Raw genomic sequence first — 14,970 nt, forward strand, 5'->3', positions numbered from 1 at the left:
GGCCTACTGGTCATTAGGTGCCTGGATCCAGACCCGCCAAACAGACGTCCCTGGGAATACTCCTTTAACACTTGAAGTATGCATGTCTCACCTGCGAGATGGAGAAAGTATGTCCCTCAGGCCAGTGGGGCTGGGATTGGAGAGGATGGAACAGGCAAATGCAAATGTAACAAAGCAACCTTCAGGGCCACTGTCCTGGACGCATGGACCACACATCACCCAGGCCCTGCCCAGAGAGTCCTGCCTGGTCGAATGCTCTGCTGTCACTGGTCTGAAATGGTTTATAATTTTTTGGGAAGGGGCCACGGGTTTTTAATTTGCACTGAGCCCTTCACATTCTGTAGCTGGTTTGCAAGTCGCATTGGATGGGACGTGAGAATGTTGAGATGCGGTTAGATTTGCAAGAGGGAACTCAGGACACGCACCCACCTGACTCCAGGCTCTTAGTCACCACGCAGGGCCTCTCCTGACCCTGAGGCTTCCCCTTCCTCGCACACCATGTGTTGGATTTTCCTTCATAATTCACAGCTTTAGTTGAACAAGAGTTTTCTAGGATGAAAAAAAATTGCAGAGTTTTTTTATTTGAAAACTTTTAAATGTCTTACTACTTTTCCTCCATTGCCTGTTGGTGCAAAACAAACACAAACGAAGCCTCAGCCACTTCTCTTTCTCTAAATCTCCAGGCAGCTCCATCCCGGGTGTGCCCTTGGAAGAGGCGCAGTTTGCTGCACAGAAGCTCTGGCATAACTCAGAATAAAAAACTCATTTCCCCAACCAGCCAGCCACACTCTAATCCAAGCAGAACAGCTTTAGGGATGCTCTGACACAAACATTTCCCGTGTGACCATTTAAGATTTTACACACGCTAATAGTCTTCCTTTAAAGAATAAAGTTTGCCTTGGATTATTAAACAGTTCTGCATTTAAAGGTCATGGGGAAAACTTAAATGGCAAACTGAAATGAAGCCAGGCCAAAGTGTCTTTTATGTCTAACATAAAAAAATTGGTAAATAATGCTTTTTGTACTTTTTGATAGATTTAAGAGCTAAAGCTCCTAATTTTTATGTATAATAAAAAACATAACAAACGTCTCTCCATGTGAAGTGGCTTTCAGTGGTGTTAATGAGTTATCTGGTTTGACTGTGTCCCCACCCACATTTCGTCTTGAATTGTAGCTCCCATAATCCCCATGTCATGGGAGGGATCTGGTGGGAGGTAATTGAATCATGGGTGCAGGTTTTTCCCATGCTGTTCTAGTGACAGTGACTAAATCTCATGAGATCTGATGGTTTTATAAAGGGCAGTTCTCCTACACATGCTCTCTTGCCTGCCGCCATGTAAGATGTGCCTTGGCTCCTCCTTTGCCTTCTGCCATGATTGTGAGGCCTCCCAGCCATGTGGGACTGTGAGTCCATTCAACTTCTTCCTCTATAAGTTACCCAGTCTGGGATATGTCTTTATTAGCAGCATGAACACAAACTAATACAATGAGGAGGTAAGAAGAGGCTGAATTTCCTACATAATCCAGACACTTTCCGTCAGCTGCCACCACACTGTGCTCTGCTGGAAGCTCACGTGGGAAGAGTCTGCCTGGCACAGCTTCCCCAGGCCCCATCTCACTTTAGAAAGGGCAGACACCAAGGCTGGGGAGGAGGCAGAGGGGAAGCCAGCCAGCATCCTGCCAGCATCCTGTGGGTGAAGCCCTCTGAGCCACATGGCCACAGTGGCTAGCAGGGTTCCCCAGGAAGGAGGAGCTAAGAAGTAATCTTCTGGGAAACTCAAACCTGCCCCAAGAATTCTGGGAGTTGAAGGGCACAGACACTAGACCAAGCGAAAACGAAGTCCCATGAAGCCTTTACCCAGTGGGCCCAGGGCAGGAGGCCTGGGTCTCAGGACAGCTCCCGGCTCTGAGATTGGCAGAAGTGTAGACGTCCTACAGTTCACAGCAATGTCTTCCACAGCTGAGAGTGTCTCTGTGCATATGTCAGCCGTCTGCAAATCTGACAGTGCTAGAATACTTTTTGATTCAGCAGTGGAGTAATGTTATATTCTAATGGAGCCCATTGACTTGTACGCTAGAAAGAACAGGTGTGATTATGTTCTAGCCCCACATGAACATGGAGGGAAGTTGCAGAACGAGCCACTGTTCTTTCCCTCTGGGCATCGTGTCACAGGGAGACACAGTCTCATCCCAAATCCCACCTTTGCCATCAGGTAGGGAGCACGAGCCCCGGGTTAGAAGCTGTCAGTGTCTGTTAACAATTGTGTCCAGCTGGCCCCCGCCCAGGACCCAAGGCAGGCTTCTTGTGTGGGCAAATGAATCCAACCTTGCTCCGTCGTTCCTCACGAAAGCATGCAATTTTAAAATAAAGCCACAGAAGTTTAATAGATACGTTAAATAGTTAATGCATTATGTAGGAGTAAATCATAGAACTTGGACTCAGTGTTTCTATGGTTTATAAAACATCAGCATACTTGTTTTCAATGTATTCAAATAAAGCGTATTTTCCAAATGAGAGTTGCTATCCATTCCAGACCCTGTACTCACTTACTGTTGGAACATTATCAAGGCTCATTTTCCTCATCTGAAAGGTGGAAACAATAGTAGGTGCCTCATAAAGATGCCGTAAGGACTCAACACCTGCCAGCTTTATCCGTTTTAAGATCTATTGATAATTAGAGTTCACATACAGGAGCCTCAGCTGGGGAAAAAATCCAGCTCTGTCTATATTTGCCACAGTAGCTTGTCTCTGCAAATTTCCTTAATTCAGAGATTATCATTGCTTCCCAACCAAGTTATCCCATTTTTACTGCAGGAAAACACGAGGAAGCACAAATCTGAAATGTAGGGCATGACATGGGAGTTACTGACTTCCATGGATATGTGAGGACGCCCTCCCTGAGTGCCCTGAGAGCCTGCAGATGCTGCAGCCTGGGAGGAAGATACACCATTCCCTCCCCAGGCAAGCATTCAACGTTTGGTAGAGCCATGCTCCAGTCCAGACGGACTCCCATCTTACGTTTCCTAGCTCCAGCTGTAGGCTCGAATTCAGTCTGGAAAGACACAGCCAGCTCTGGGCCCTCTGTCATTCTTGAGTTTGAAGAAAAGCACAGAGGCTCGTTCCAGTCTGTGCTGGAGTGTGGCCTGTGGAGGCAGAGCCGGGAGGCCCTGCTGCTTCTCTGGTCCTCGTTGTTGCTCTCCCAGCCTCCAGGCCTCCCGCCCCCGGTCCTGATGCAGGAGAAGGGGCTCCTCCATCCTCCTGTCTCTGCCTGGCCTCTGCTTTGCCCATCAGAGGTGTGTGTTCTCCTCTCTGCACAACGCCCGATATTCTCTCTCCTTCCATCAGCCCCCAGCAGAGCATTTTCCAACCCAGACACACGTCAGAAACTCGTTTTTCCAGCTCCCATGGGGCGTACCTGGGGTCAAAACTTCCAGAGTTCCAATTATGCACCTTGTACAGAAAAAAGTATTTCCCATGCCACAAACAAGGGTCCAAGAATAGTAGCATTCCACACATTTTCAGGCATGCAATTTCATCTCTTGGTTAAGCCCCACTTCCAGACAGTGAAGGAAAATAAATCCAGTCAACTCCAAGAAAAACCAGGCATCAGTTTTCATTCCCCCTCACTCAGGGGTGACTGTGGAGAGGGACAGGACTGTGGCCAGGGCTTCCGTCTGCCCCCCACTCTCTGCTGGCATCTCCCCATCAGTCCTAGGGGAACCACAGATGCCTGCTGGCACCCAGTGATGTGTGGTGGCCTCCCTGTGTCCAGCAGACATGGGGCAAGCAGGCAGTCTGGGGCCCATCTCCTGACTGCTGCGCTGCCCAGAAACTACTGTTGCCTTTGGGTCACTTCTATGCTGGCTCTGGCACCACGGGAAGCTTGTGGGTTTGAATCAGGCCCTCTCCCCAGACACCCACAGCCCACGTCCGCCTGGCTTCCCACTGCAAACAAGTCTGGCCACCCCCAGGCACCAGCTCAGAAGCAAAGACCACTCCATGGGTTCTCAGACCTCACCCAGTGGGGGGCTCCTGTTGTGCCTCCAGCATTGCAGACAGCACAGGCGGAGGCCTCCGTCCCTTCTCTGCTTCCCAACAGCTCAGCATCTATCTAGTTGGGCAGGGAGGGTCTGGGCAAAACTGCAGTGGGAGAGGTCAGGAATATCACCTGGTTCATGTGTAGGCCAGCCCTGGTTTCCTCCTGTACCGCTCACGTGGGGATCCCTGTCTCTGGCTTTGTGGGGGTGCCGTTCCCCCAGGGAATGGAGTGCTGGGGCCAAGTCTCTCCTTGTAGCCCCCGGTGAGGATTGCAGGGGCAGGGAGTGCGGAGTGCGGAGAAGGTGCCTGGAAGGTTGTGCCGCCTCACCTACAGCCATGACCCAGGACTGACAGAGGGTGGGGGCGCTGGCACCGAAGCTCCTTGAGCAGCCACTGCCAGGCCCGTTCGGCAGCTCCAGGCCCAGGAGGCTGGGCTCTCCCTGCAGCCAGGCCCTCACCTCCTCTGCAAGCCACGCTCACATTCCGCTTTCCAGGAACCAGACCAGAGACATTTCTTCCCTTCTTCTGTTTCTTGGAGACCAGCCCCACCCTCCCTGCAGGTGCATTTCCCAGGTGGCGTCTGCAGCTGTTGTTTCTGCGGGACAGGACTGGGTTCACCCATGCCCTCCTCTGTTCAGCCATCCCTCCCTCGTCTGCCCCAGGCGAGTCCTCCTGAAATGTCCAGCCTCCCCGCGGGAGGCACAGCCACGCGCGCTCCAAGCCCTCCTGGGCATCATCACCAGACTGCGTTTTCTGTGTGGAGCTTCTCCAGCAGCATCAGCAGCCTGACGACGGGCGTCCGACTCTGGCCTTTCCAATGCAGCAGCCCCTTATCCGAGGGACAGTCTTTCCGAGACCCCAGTGGACACCTGAAGCCGCGGAGAGAACGAATCCTATGTCTGCTGTGTTTTCCCACACACACCCGCGGTAAAGTTTAGTTTATAAATTAGGCACAGTAAGGGATCACCCATAACTGATAATAAAACAGAATAATTATAACGATACCCAGAATGGTGTGTGATTTAAAACCCACGAATTGTTTACTTCTGGAATTTTTCATTTCATATTTTCAGACTGAGGTTAACCACAGAGAACTGAAACTGCAGAAAGCAAATCTGAAGATGAGAGGCCCTGCTGCCCGCCCTTTCCGTCTCGGCAGATCCGCTGCCCGCCCTTTCCATCTCGGCAGATCCCCAGCGCCTCGGGAGCCTCTCCCATCGCAGGGCCTGGGGCTCCTGCCTCCTCCCCACACGGCCTCAGTCTGCCTTGCTTGAATGAATTTCTCTGAACGACACCTGCCTTCACTCACTCACATCTCTCTAGGAGCACCAGGTTCTGCAAATAGAAATACAGCACGTCAATGGGTGTGCAAGACAATCCTTACACTGAAATCTTATTTGTTATTTGAAATTCATGTTTGGGTGAGTGTCCTGCATTTTACCAGTAGCCCCACCTAATGGGAGCTGCCACCCAAGGCCACCACCCTTTCCTCTTCTCCAGCCAGATGCCCCTGGGCTCTCTTCCCCTTCCCAGTGTGAACATTCTTGACCTTTATTTTCAGCCCTCATGTGGCACTGTCCCTGTCTACTTTCTGCAGTAGCTTCTTACATTTAGAAAAATTATGTTTGAAATGTTATTATCAAAGATGGGGGAGAGGCTCCTAGGTTATAAAAAATACATGAAGTTGCAACCAGCTATTACTTGAAAAACAAAAATAGGCCAGGTGCGGTGGCTCACGCCTGTAATCCCAGCACTTTGGGAGGCTGAGGCAGGTGGATCACTTGAGGTCAGGAGTTCAAGACCAGCCCGGCCAACACGGTGAAACCCTGTCTCTACTAAAAATACAAAAATTAGCTGGGCGTGCTGGCATGTGCCTGTAATCCTAGCTGTTTGGGAGGCCGGGGCAGGAGAATTGCTTGAACTTGGGAGGCAGAGGTTGCAGCGAGCTGAGATTGCACCATTGCACTCCAGCCTGGGTAAAGAAGCAAGACTCTGTCTCAAAAAAAAAAAAAAAAAAAAAAAAATCAAAAATATTTGTGACTTTACATTACATGTGTCTCAGAAAGAAAAAAAACTTCCAATTATGATGTGTGAAATTGCCCAAGCAGTACAAATGAAAATGTAAATGTCCTTCACATTTCAGTGAAACTGGTGCAGGCTTTTATTGTAGGTGTTAGTTTATTCAGGACTTTTATCAGCAAGAATCGAAAATTAACTTCACGTGGAGTCTTCATGTCTTGGCAAGTCAGACGTTAATGGGTAAGCCAAAGGGGATCTTTTTAAAATGCCTTTTTCAAAAATCTCAAGAGATGGATTCCGTTCTAATCATGTATCCTTGTGGCAAAACGTCCAAGCAATATAAGTAAAAAGGACATTCCTTTTCCAAGCCTCCCTCATGGCCTGAAGCAACTGTGGGGCATCGTAGTCTCTTGTGCTGACTTTCCAACCTGACATCTGTCCTTGTAGGTCTGGGTATTCCTCACCTTGCCGTAAGCTCAGAGAGCTTCGCCTCCCGTCCCCTCCAGGAGGCTGAGGCTCCCATCAGCAGAGCCTCCCATGTCTGTGCCTGCAGGTTGGCCGGAGCTGCAGGCAGCGCACACATCACAGTCACCCGGCCGAAAGTGAAACTTTAGGCAAAACACATCGAAGTGAGTTAAGTTGACCATCAGAGGACTCGTGAATTAGGCAGCACTTGGAAACAGAGGAGGTTCAGGGAACCGTGAAGGCAGTGGCCTCTCAGACGGATGGGAAAGGAAGACAGACACAATGTACCCAATCAGTCAGAGCCCCCGCCACAGGGGAGTTGCTGGTTTCTGATTACTAAAGTCGCTAGTTCTGTTTTTCTGTTTACACTGGGCTTTGGTTTGCTCACTCAAGAACCCAAGCCGGCCGGGCGCGGTGGCTCAAGCCTGTAATCCCAGCACTTTGGGAGGCCGAGACGGGCGGATCACGAGGTCAGGAGATCGAGACCATGCTGGCTAACACGGTGAAACCCCGTTTCTACTAAAAAATACAAAAAACTAGCTGGGCGAGGTGGCGGGCGCCTGTGGTCCCAGCTACTCGGGAGGCTGAGGCGGGAGAATGGCGTGAACCCAGGAGGCGGAGCTTGCAGTGAGCTGAGATCCGGCCACTGCACTCCAGTCTGGGCGACAGCGAGACTCCGTCTCAAAAAAAAAAAAAAAAAAAAAAAAAGAACCCAAGCCGTGGAGCCGTCCCAGCCTAGTGTCCTCCCAGTGCAAATGCTGACACCACCTGCCAGGTGGCTACACCCATGACCCAGCCAGGCTGACACCACCTGCCAAGTGGCTACACCCATGATCCAGCCAGGCCAGCTATAGCCCCACAGCTCCCCTCAGGACCAGATGAGCAGAGCCTGCACAGCCCTGAGCTTCTGCCTCTGCCATCCTGCTTCCTCCTCCTCCTGGCATGGGTTTGATCCCTGATAAGCATTCTGCACCTGAAATCCTGCCTCAGTGTCTTCTGCCAGAGAGTGTGGGCTGAGCAGGTGCCTTGAACCAATATCTCAGTGAGGACCGCACAGGCAACTTCAGCCTGCAGAGCCACTCTGCAGCACGCCCTGAACGCACACACCCCTGTGGGTATTTGTCTGACTGTGAGGATAAATTGCAGATTTGGAACTGTGGGTCCAAGTGTATAGGTTAGGGGTCAAAGGGCGCTGAGTGCCATGAGCCGGCCATTTACTCAGAGATCCTGCTGAGTAAGCCATGAGGCAAAAGCCAGGCAGCCCCACGCAGGCTGTGTGAGTGGGCAGGTGGAGGGCCCCCAAATGCTGCTTCCTGGTCACTCCTCATCTGGATCAGAGAACGTCACACAGACTTCAGGATGAAAGGGCTGACGGTTACCTCTGGCCAAATCTCCATCCTGTGGATTCTGTATGCAGCCAAGTGGGCCCCAAGCCCCTCCACCTAACCAATGCCTCAGATGCAAGTGGCCCAGGGCTCATCCAGGGACCACCTGTAAAGGCCACCCTGCCCAGTGAGCTAGGGTCAGCATCCATGGGAGGACTCCCTGACTCTGTGGGCAGATAATGAAAGAGGAAGGGTACCCCTCAATCCACAGGGAAGGCACAGAAAGCAAGACCACTGGTAACGCCTGGCCCAGTGGCATCTCCAGACCCCAAAGGACCTGCTTAGGAAGCGGGGGGAGCACAGAGCCAGTACAGAGCCAGCCAGTCTGGGAGCAGGCACAGAAACGCCACAGAGCGGGGGGATTTCCCATTTCCTGAGTGAGTTAGTCCATTTTCGTGCTACTGATAAAGACATACCTGAGACTGGTTAATTTGTAAAGGAAAAGAGGGTTAACGGACTTACAATTTCATATGACTGGGGAGGCCTCACAATCATGGCAGATGGTGAAAGGCACGTCTTACATGGTGGCAGGCAAGAAACAATGAGAGCCAAGCAAAAGGGGAAACTTCTTATAAAACCATCAGATCTCATGAGACTTACTCAGTACCAGGAGAACAGTAGGGGGAAAACTGCCCCCAAGATTTAATTATCTCCCACTGGGTCCCTCCCACAACACGTGGGAGTTGTGGGAGCTACAGTTCAAGATGAGATTGAGTGGGGACACATCCAAACGATATCACCCCATATTTTGTACATCTTGAATTTGGAAACTTAGTGCCAGCTTGTTTCTCCAGAATGGTGCCCATCCGCATTTCCACTAGTGATGAATGAGCGAGTCATTCACTTCCGGCATCCTCACTGGAGCCACCATGATTGCGTCTTTAGTCACTTGCAATATGGGAAAATATAATGTCTCATTGACACTTAACCTGCGTTTCCTGTATCACTGTGTTTTTAGAAAGATATATTTGTTTTTTCCTTTGTTTTATGAATTGCCTGCTCATGACCTATGCCCTTTTTTAAAGTGGTGTATTTAAGTGCCTACCTTTACTTTGTGTTTCTCTGTAACCCCACAGATGGACTGCCCAGCTCCATTCTCCCGGGGTGTGCGGGAGCTTGTCTGAAAGTGCCTGGGTGCAGGGCAGGGCAATGTGAGAGCCAGCGGGGGCTCTGCTCGACACAGGCCATGCCCGGACTGCCTGGCGATGCTTGGGGGACTCAGTCCCCTTGTCCCACCAGAGGTCCAGATGGACACCACCTGCTCTCCCTCCTCCCACCACTGTGAGACAGAATGAAATTAAAGGTACTGCAGCAGCTCTGGGCTCTCCGTGGTTCAGCTGTGAGGACACAGTGGGGCCACGCACAGCCCTCTTCAGCAGTGGTACCTCCTCAGCAGTGGTACCTGCTGTGTCTCAGGATTGCGGCAGGTGGCTGTGCCCACAAAAATGCCACACACACTGGGTGGGGGACGCTGGGGAACAATGGGCTGGTGACCCTCAGAGTCACCACAGGAACTACCTGTGGCTGCAGCTGCCCCTTTACCATGTGAATATCAGGATGCTTCTCTGTCAGGCAAGGCTCTTAGAAGGACATGGTCCCGTGATAGTCCCGAGAGCTGCTTACAGATGGTTCCATCTCCCTCCTTCAGAGCATGCCGTGGGTTCACGTTTCACTGTGGTGTGACCACCTGGAATGCTTCAGTGGGAGTGGTGTGGCCACAGCATGTCGGGCCGCACCCAGTCTCCCCTCTGGATGCAGCAGCAACATCCGAACGGTGGCTGCCCCATCAGCTGGGGACCCTGCATGGTCAGGATGAGCACAGCCCCCTGACAGAGCTTGGAGTGGGGTTTGCCTGTTACTGCTTTAACCAGCCTGCACCAGTTCAGAGACTTCCCAACTTCCAGTTTTTGATATATGCAATCTTGCGTGAACCTATGCACGGAGCAGAGAATCTAATTTACCTATAGCTATAGCTCTCCCAAGCACAAATCATGCCCAAGGTAAAACCTGTGTTGTACGTGATTCTGAAATGAAGTGGAGAGGCTAAGAGACACCAGGCAAGCATTTTTTTCACCCTGGAATGCACATGTACAGACCTTGCCAGGTGTTCTCCTTAGAGTCCTGTCACTTGCGTTGCACACTGTCTCAAGGGAGGAAATGCATCCTCCTTGGCCAGTTGTGGTGATGCAATAGCCCATTCTACATCTTTGGTGCCCAAAGAGGAGTGGACGGGGCCCACTCTGCTGGGACCCCGTGAGAGGAAGATTCCTGCTCTTTTTTACTGTAGCCTGTTTGGGACTGAATTGCATCCCCAGGGTTCCTGTGTTAAAGGACTGAACCCCAGCATTTCAGAATATACCTGGAGATAAGGTTGTCAAAGAGGTAATTAAGTTAAAGTAAGGCCATTAGGTTTGCCCCTAGTTCCTTACAACTGGTGTCCTTAATAAGAAGAGGAGATTAGGACACAGACCCACATAGAGGGGTGACTATGTGAAGATGCAGGGAAAGGTGACCAGTCAGGGAGACAGGCCTCAGAATGAAAACAACCCTGCCAACATCTGACTCTTGGACGTTTGGTCTCCAGAACTGTGAAGAAACAAATGTCCATGGTTTAATCCACCCACTCTGTGATACTTTGTTATGGAGGCCCCAGGAAATTAATACACGGCCTTTCTTTCTTTTTAGAAGGCTGCAGCATTGGTTTTCTATTAAATCGTTCTATTGAATTTATCACAAAAAGTAAGGTATTTTATAATCTAGTCCGTTTTTCTCACCTTTCAAGATTAATTTTATAGCACTGGTTATTCTCTACAGTTCACGCTCACAATAATTCAATCAGTTATTTAAATATGTCACTCATTTATTCACTTCATTCCTTTATCCATCCACCCATTCACACATGTACCCACGCAGCCATCCATTCCTTATTCATTCATCCATGCATCCCACCCACCCAGCCACATAGACATCGACTCATCCATCTGCCCATTCACCCACCCACCCACCTGTCCAGTCACCCATCCACCCATTCAGTCATCATTCGCCTATCCATCCATTCATCATCCGCCCACCCATCCATCCATCATTCACTCACTCATCCATCCACCCACCCATTCATCCATCCATCATCCATCCTCCCATTAATCACTCACACACACATCCATCCATCATCCACTCACTCATCCATACACCCAGCCGCCCACCTGTTCACCCATCCATCCATTCATCATCCATCCACCAACGCATTCATCCACCATTCACCCATCCATCCCCTCATCCATCCTTTTATTACTCACCCACCCATCCATCCGTTCATCATCCACCCATCCATTCATCTATCCATCCACCCATCAATTTCTCCATCCATCTATCCATACACCCATTCATCCATCTATCCACCCACCTATCCATAATCAGAACCCACCCCTCTCTCCCAGATTTCTTTCCACCCACCTTTTATCTCCCCCAGAACATTTCATCATTATTTCAGCTTGTCAGGTGCCCTCTTCTGTGTTCTCTCAGATTCACTCCCGAGATTCTAATAGGAAATGTCTCCCACTTCACAGAAATCGGTTGCTTCTTTATCTTCCTAACTCAACTATAACTTTTATGAAGTTAGGAAGAACATCTTATTCATGTTCACACTTGTCAAGCACAGAACTTGACCCTAAAGAAGTTATCAATAATTATTTGGTTTACTCAAAAAGAAATACGAGTCATTTATTTTTCTTAATCAATGTAAGAGATATCCACTGAACGATATTCTAGATTAGGCTTCTTTTTAGACCTTTGTGTTTTTTTTTTTTCTACAATCACCACAATACAATCCCAAATCTAGCTAGAAAGAAGACATGCATCCTTTCAAACTGTAATTTGGTCAAAACAACCTTATTCCATTTTTAGTTTAGTTTTGTTGTTTCCCTAAATGGATTGACTTGGCTGGTTTACCCTACTGTAACCTGTGTCTCTAATTGAACAGGAACGCCCATCGCATCATTTTCTGGGGAAACTCTATGCTTGAAAGTCGGGAGCTATTTGGTGATATTCACATCCTCCTTTAGAAATTACTCAAGTGTATTTACCGACCTTCACCACTCAGATTAGGGAAATCCACTTGGCGAGGGAAGCCATGCATTCTAGTGTGTATAGACTCTAGGGCCTTTTATAGAAACTAACAATTTGGAACCTGATTGAAGGATTGGGCTTAGGAGAGTACCATTTTTTAAAATTTATTTTTCCAGGGCAACTGTGTTATGTTTTGCTACCTTTTTTGTGACTATTGTAAGACACAAAGAATTTAGCTTAGCCATCCTATTATCCACATGAATAAGTCCACTAACCAGGTCCTTCTCTGCTTCCAGACATGGTCTGGTTTGGACCTGCTATGCCTGGCTTGCAGCCCCCATCACCCCTGAGCATGACACAGCCCTGGGCCTCTGAGGCACTCTTGCTTGCCATGGCTCTGCCTTGTGTTTTACAGAGCTCATCAGCCTGAGGGCATCTCCCTGTCTATTAATCCCACTGTAGTGTCCCAACACGCAGGAAACAAAGGACCAAAGGCCATTCAGAATATTACCCCCAGAAACTCCTTGCAAGGACCGGAGTCATTTTCCTTTCAGTAATGTGAATATGAGCTCCTGATGAATACGAGCTCCCGGTACATATGAGCTCCTGGTAAATATGAGCTCCTGGTGAATACGAGCTCCTGGTGAATACTAGCTCCTGGTGAATACAAGCTCCTGTTCTGCCATGAATGAGTGGAAGGTGAAGACTATGGGAGAGGCCAAGAGTTCGGAATGAGATGAACTTGCACCTTAGACAGGACATTTGTCAAAGGAAGTATCTTGTTTTGACCAGATCATTATTTGAAGGATCATCAGCCTGGGAGAAGGAACATGAGTGTGTATTTAGTCCTCACCACACGGTTTCATAAATGTACTACGTGCAGGACAATGAAACATTCATTTGGCTGCAGGTGGAGGTTGAGAGGCAGACACAGGCACTGGACATTGATGGAGAAGTGAGGGAAGGTGAGCTATGTGGCTATGGTAACTGCAGAGGTTTGTAAGGAAAATATGGCAACACAGACCTGCAGCCCTCAAGACAAACGTTTCCACCGGGTTTACTGCCTGGGGCTTTGATTTCTGTTTATGTTAATATTGACAAATCGTATGTGTACCATTACTTTCCAAATACCCTTAGAAATACAATCAAGTCAGCAAAGTATCTTCCTAAACACCACTTTGTTCGAAAATGACCTGAGAGCTGTACCTGGGGAAAGTGCCAAAACCTCAAGCTTGTTACTGGCAGTTGTGGAATATTCTATTGGAATGTTGAGAAAAGGTGTGTGTTGTGGGGCTTGTGGAGACGGCTGAAAACTGATGAAATGTTTTTCAAAAGCTCAGCCCTTGAATTGTTTCTCAAATCGACCAAGCGACAGGTCCTCTGTGCATTTGTCAGTTTAGCAAAAGCCAAATGCTTCATTTTCTTTCTTTTTAGAAACGGCACATTTATTTCTAACAAGTCTCCCAAACTACCCCCTTTTCTTGTCTTTTAGCAGGTTGTTAGGTGATGCAGGTATTTCAGGAAAGTCACAGTTATTTGTTCATAACTCACCAAATATCAGTATTCTTAACACACGATATAAAACTGAGGCTATCAGAATATTTCATAAACCAGATGAAACAACATCCTCTTAATGATCACTAATGTTTCCGTTACCCTTTGTGGCAACTTAAATTCACTACAATAAGAACAATCATGCAACCTTCTTTTTGGCTTCCATCAAGGAAGATTCCATTTCTAGGAAACCCCCCATCTTCAAGATTACACTGTAAAGACAAATTGAACTAAAACTTTGAAGATTTCTACACAAATGCAAAGAATTCAGATCTGGGATTCCATCTTTTGTTCTAATGCCTACTTGATCTGGCTGTATTCTGAATCCCCCTTACGGGAATGTGATGTGGACTGACACGTAATTTGGAAACTACTAGAAGGCTCTTGAGTAGAACCAGGGATTCTTCATGCTTCATAGAGCAGCTGAAAGGGGCTTGAGCACTACTTGGGCCTTCTGACGCCAGAGTTACAGAATGTTCTTTTGCCAGATCATGGATGGCCACTCGAGCACACAGATATCCAGGACCCCCTTGTCCCCGTGTGCAGAGAGGCCTGGTGCTGGATACCATTTATGTGAGATGAGCAGATAGCTGAGGCTATGTGGATGCACATAACTAGTTAGAGTGTTTTACTAAGTTAATGACTGAAATCAGAGCTCTCTGGTCACTACTGGAATCAGCTCCTCTCCCTGTGAAGTAGTCAGCTGTGGTCCTGATCTGCCCTCTGCACTTCCCAGTTAATTGCACCTGCTTCCTGTTTTCACGAGGGGAGGGCACCCTCACTCTGCCTCGGAAGCACTGACGTGGAGTTGTGCGTGGGCTCCTGATGGATCCTGGGTCCGTGAGCTTAGCTGCCTAGGTGGGGTAGTAATTAGCGGCACAGAGTTTTACAGGAGAATCTACTGCATAGTTGATGAGGAAACTGGAACTCAAAAAGGATGTGTAGTCAAAGCCACATGCTCCTGTGAGTGGCTGGACACGTGCAGTCACTGCTATAGCAGAGGGAAGAGCCTCAGAGACCCCTACAGTCCCGTGGGCTCAAGAAAAGCACATTAATTAATTAATTAATTTTATAACATAAAAAACTTCTGGTGTTCCAATCGGTCTACTCAGACATTCCTCACAATATGGAGGTAGGAAGGACACAGGGAAATGTAACTTTCCAACGATGCATCCATCAGCAATTTAACACCTCGTTTTGTCCACTTTTCCTTCTTGTGAAGAGGGTAATGTCAAAGTTAGGGCCACATCTCCACTTTTAGAAAGACTTAGCTGAGGCCGGGCGCGGTGGCTCACGCCTGTAATCCCAGCACTTTAGGAGACCAAGGCAGGTGGATCACAAGGTCAGGAGATGAAGACCATCCTGGATAACACGATGAAACCCCGTCTCTACTAAAAATACAAAAACTTAGCCGGGCGTGGTGGCGGCGCCTGTAGTCCCAAC

The sequence above is a fragment of the Theropithecus gelada genome, chromosome 13 (assembly GCF_003255815.1).
Source record: "Theropithecus gelada isolate Dixy chromosome 13, Tgel_1.0, whole genome shotgun sequence".
In the NCBI taxonomy this organism is placed as follows: Eukaryota; Metazoa; Chordata; class Mammalia; order Primates; family Cercopithecidae; genus Theropithecus; species Theropithecus gelada.